General features: G+C 40.2%; 1 pseudogene; it reads left to right on the top strand.

Moving 5' to 3' along the window:
• The first annotated feature begins 969 nt into the window (after window positions 1-969).
• LOC139440147 (histone-lysine N-methyltransferase SETMAR-like) lies at window positions 970-1,960 on the top strand (annotated as a pseudogene).
• The last annotated feature ends 3,363 nt before the right edge of the window (window positions 1,961-5,323 follow it).

Below are 5,323 nucleotides of genomic sequence, written 5' to 3'. Positions count from 1 at the left end.
TTTTACTGCCATTTTTATTGTATCTCAATTCTATTTTAAGGAATGTATTTTAAAAGAAATAAAAAGTCATGTGATGTATGTGCAAAATTTCTGCCTTAGAAAGATTCCAAAGAGTGTGTGGGGAAGAATCACTAAGCCGGGAAAATTGTGCCATAGAACATTTTTATGAATACCCACCAAAAAGCCTTGACATTCTTGGAATGAAGACCTTGCTGTTCATGTAATCACAGATTTAATTTTTTCCATGGATTGTGCACAGTCTTTGGGTGCCTTTAGGGTGTGGGAAACTGTGCTTACATCTCAGTTTGCCCTTAACAAGACTGGAAATGCTGAAAGAATTGGGAATGTTTGCCCAGAGAAGAGAAGGCCAAGAGGCAATGTATGAAGAAATACTTTTGACCAGGGCTGCTGTTACCATTTGGCTGAGGGACGTTAGGTCGTAAGGACTGAGCAGGAGCCAAATTGGTCTCATTTACCCTGTATCCCCAGTGCATATCAGACAGCCAGGCAAGAAGAGGCCCTTTGTGAAAACTGCTGGATGGCAGGTAAGATGGAGGAGAGGGGGAAGGGATGGGTGGAAGAATTTGCAGGTGGTTCTGCCAACTAAACAAAGATCATGGTCTTAGACGAACTGGTGGAAGTCTACTGTCAAAAGCCTACATGGTGGCATAGTGCAGCATGAACTCTGAAACCAGGTTTGATGGATTTCCTTACTGTCTCTGTACTTTCCAGCTTGAAATGGGTGAGAAACATCATCTTTCTGCCTTAGGTTTTCTCATCATTAGACCAGGGCTGTTGGTGCAAAAGTAATTGCAGTTTTGCATTGTTGAAAATTGCTGTTTGATATTGGCATACATTCTTAAATAAATGTGGTTAGGTTATACATCATTTTAATGTGCATTTCTTGCTTTATGCTTTCTTGCTAATGACTTACTGCTGTTTATTTTATATTTATTTTAGACTACAGAAATGATGTTAGACAAAAAGCAAATTTGAGCCATTTTCTTATTTGAATTCAAAATAGGTCATAAGGCAGTGGACACAACTCACAACATCATCAATGCATTTGGCCAGGAACTGCTAACAAATATACAGTGCAGTGGTGGTTCAAGAAGTTTTGCAAAGGAGGTGAGAGCCTTGAAGATGAGGATCATAGTGGCAGACCATTGAAAGTCGACAACGACCAGTTGAGAGCAATTATGGAAGATGATCCTCAACAACTACATGAGAAGTTGCTGAAAAACTCATTGTTGACCATTCTACTGTCATTCAACATTTGAAGCAAATTGGAAAGGTGAAAAAGCTTGATAAGTGTGTGCTTCATGAGCTGACCAAAAACCCAAAAAAACAGCTGTTTTAAAGTGTCGTCCTTCTCTTTATTTTACCCAACAGCAATGAACCATTTCTTGATCCGATTGGGATATGTGATGAAAAGTGGATTTTATATGATAACCGTGATGACCAGCTCAGTGGTTGGACCAAGGAGAAGCTCCAAAGCACTTCCCAAAGCCAAACTTGCACCAAAAAATGGTCATGGTCACCGTTTGGTGGTCTGTGGCGGGTCTGATCCATTACAGCTTTCTGAATCCTGGAAAAAGCATCACACCTGAGAAGTCTGCTCAGCAAATTGATGTGATGCACTGAAAATTGCAAGGTCTGCAGCCTGCATTGGTCAACAGAAAGGGCTCGATTCTTTTCCATGATAATGCCCGACTGCATGTCCCACCCACAGCCAATGCTTCGAAATTTGAATGAATTGGGCTACGAAGTTTTGCCTCAACTGCCATATTCACCTGCCCTCTCACCAACCAATTACCACTTCTTCGGCCATCGTGACAACTTTTTGCAGGGAAAATGCTTCCACAACCAGCAGGATGCAGAAAATGCTTTCCAAGAGTTGGTCGAATCCCAAAGCACAGATATTTACACTACAGGAATAAATAAACTTATTTCTCATTGGCAAAAAATGTGTTGATTAATAAAGATGTGTTTGATTATTTAAAATTCAGTCTGAAACTGCAGTTCCTTTTGCACCAACCTAATAAAACAATGTTTATGGTTGTTGCAGTGAATGTGTGTTGTATGTACACACATGAATTATATATATACATACATATATAAATGTCCTCTAACAGTACCAGGTACATGGTGGTCATTAAAATGCCTCCTATCTATTCATTTTATGGTGCTTTTCCTCTTTGGTACTTTGACTCTCAAAAACACTAAATAACAAGAGGAAAGAGAAGACTAGAGAGAAAAATGCTATATGTAACTTTCCATCTTTTTACACTCTTCCCTTTTTCTGAGCAAGGAGAAACTGAAAGGGAATCATGAAAAATGATTATTGCTGAAAGAGTACAATAATAATAAAAATCAGAATTAACTTACAAAAATCTGGAAAGAATGTCATGGCAAACATAACTAACTTGAGCTTTACAGTTGGGTTGAATGGGTTGATATAAAGTTGGAATCACACGGACTAAAAAATGGGAGGAAGATAAGAGGTGGTAGATTTTCTGCACATACCAGGGTGAGAAAAATACTTTCTCACCTAAAAATTAATCCTTCCCCCTGCTTTAATCTTGGAGGAGAAAGGGAAAGAGAAAAGCTGAGAGCTAAAATGCTTTGCAGGAGTTGGTTTGCACTTTCCTCTTGTGACTGAATTTCTGATGGGCTTCCTTCTTCTGCTGTTGGCATTGTCCTCACATCACACTGATTCCAGGAACTTCTTATGGTCACTAGTAAGGGAGAAAGCATCTGCAGCAGGTGGTGATTGACTCCATGATGATACTTGGGCCTAGACTATTAAAGAGGCTCTATTTCTCTTCTTGTCTTTGCAGTCCTCACTTGGGTAGGCTGTCATCAGACCCTGTGGAATCTGCCTGTGCTGAGAGGCATTCTCTTGAGGCCGAGCAGTAAGAATACTGTGACTCCGACTTGCTGACAAATCTCAGATTCTTGGAATTGTTTGGCAGGTGGATTTGCTGAACGACTAATTTACCCTAACTTTAAAACAAGATGAAAAGGAAGAACAGCTGAGATGTCCTGGTTTGGTGACTTCCTTTTTTTTTTTCCAATTAGAGAAGTCATAGGTTTATAGAAAAAGCATACAGAAAATACAGCATTCCTACATACCACACCCTCTATAATTAACACCTAGCATTAGTGTGGTTCATTTGTTATATATATTGTTGTTATATATATATATAGTGGATGAAAGAATATTATTGTAATTGTACTATTAGCTATAGCCCATAGCTTCCTCTATTTTGAAGGGCTGCCATACTCACAACATGGTGGGATGATGCATTTCAGAGTAGATGCTGACATGGGCAATGCTGATTGGCTTCCAAAACCTACTAGAAGTACTAGATCCTCAAAGTCCATTTTATTAGTAGTGAACATTAGGGTTGTCTCCCAAATATCCAGTCCACTCCTTTCCACTTAATATTAAAAATGCATTTGGGAGACTTGGGGAACTGACCATAATTTAAGAGAGGGCCTGTTCAATAATAAGATATTCTTATTCCGTTAACCAGTGGTTGACTTTGGAATGAATGTGTGACCCAATCGGGACAATGAGATACAAGAAGGGCTTACTGGAAGCTGCAAGTTCACTGGACATGAAAAAGTCAGCTCTCCTGTACCCATGAAGGCAAACAGCAGATGCTGCAAATGGACGAAGGGCAGAGAGAAAGTTAAACTCTCGATAACATTGGTGAATTGCTGGATTATCCTTGAAATGGGCCCCATTTAAGAATATCCTCCTACAAGACCTAATAAGTGTTTTTATCCTTTAACACCACTTAAGTTCAATTTTCTTACTTGCTGCTGAAAACATGCTAAAAAATCTACCTAAAATATATTAAATATATAATTTAGCTGGACATTCTTTAAATTGATATATATATGGGATCAACTTTTGAAGAAGAGTTTCTAATGAATGAATTAAAAAATAAATAAATGAAGAAATGAATTAAAGCAAGCCTAATTATCTGACTTGATTCATTAATTCCACAAGCATTAGTTGAATGCCCACTTGGGTCTAGCACTGAGGGTAAGTGGATAAATAGGACTCTGCTCTTAAATTATTCGATTCACCTCAAGAGAAAAAGACACATGAATAGAACACAGGAATACAATGTCATAAATGTGATGATAGAGCTATTCACAAGTATTCCAGGATTCCTGAGGTGTGCTGATGCCACATTTATGTCTTTCAAGATAAATGGGAATTAAGTCAGACTGAGAGGAAGCAAGCAGGCATTCCAGGCATTGGAGGAATTATGAATGAAGACAAGGGACATCCATCATTTAGACAACAATGTAAATGACCATCCCTGGAGTTTTCCAGTGCACAGCCTGCACTAATGTATGTAGCAACCTTCATTTCAGGCAATAGAAGGTGGAAAACAGTTTGAGATTTCATGAACTTGTCGATGACAGACTGTCACGGGGGATGAGGTAGAGAGGCACACAGAACCATGCATGCTTCTTATGCAGTCACTTTCTGTGACACTTTAAAGTTAGTGCCTCTCTATAACCCTAGGCTCATTAGCATCACTCGGTGAGCATTTTTAAAATGCAGCCCTGCAGGTCCCACCACAGAGATTGATTTCATAGGTCTAAGGTGGGCTAGGGACCTGCATCTTTAACCGTATTTCCAATAAATCCCTCTAAAGTTACAGAATCACTGGTGTTGCCAAAGGAGGTCAGGCAATGGAGTTACATGGTCAAATTTGTTTTAGAAAAAGAGCCTTCTGGATGCTGTTTGACCAGTGGTTTGGGAGGTGGGAGACTGCAGATGTTAGAAAGAGGTACAAGAAATCAGATAAAAGATGAGGAGACCAGGACAGTGGGGATGGAGAGGAGGCCACAGATTTATGCAGCTTCTTAGCTATGCCCCAGTGGCAGAGGAACCACTGGATGAAGAGCCTTCCTCAGGAAACCCCTTACAAATGTTCAAAGGCCAGAGGCTCGCTGAATCAGCTGCAGCTCTTGCCTTCACCGTTGCACCATGGAGAAGCCTGTGACGGGGTGGAGACTCAGTGCACCCTTAAACGCGGTGGTTCCAGGTACCATAAGGCCCCCCAACATCCAAGGACAAACCACGGAGTCCTTGTCCTCAGAAATCCTCTGTTTATAGGGGGAAAAAGGTGACACGTTAGCTAAATAATCCTGCAACTGCCAACTGTAATAGTACAGACTGAGCAGTTAAGGGTTGCGGAGAGGAGAGGCACTAAGGAAAAAGAAAAAAGGAGAGGGAAGTCAAGAAGGGTGAAAAACCCCCAGTTTTCATCAGACTCTCTGTTTCTTTAGAATT

Source organism: Dasypus novemcinctus, chromosome 2, assembly GCF_030445035.2.
Source record: "Dasypus novemcinctus isolate mDasNov1 chromosome 2, mDasNov1.1.hap2, whole genome shotgun sequence".
NCBI classification, from domain to species: Eukaryota; Metazoa; Chordata; class Mammalia; order Cingulata; family Dasypodidae; genus Dasypus; species Dasypus novemcinctus.
This window is presented reverse-complemented; position numbering and strand designations above follow the sequence as displayed.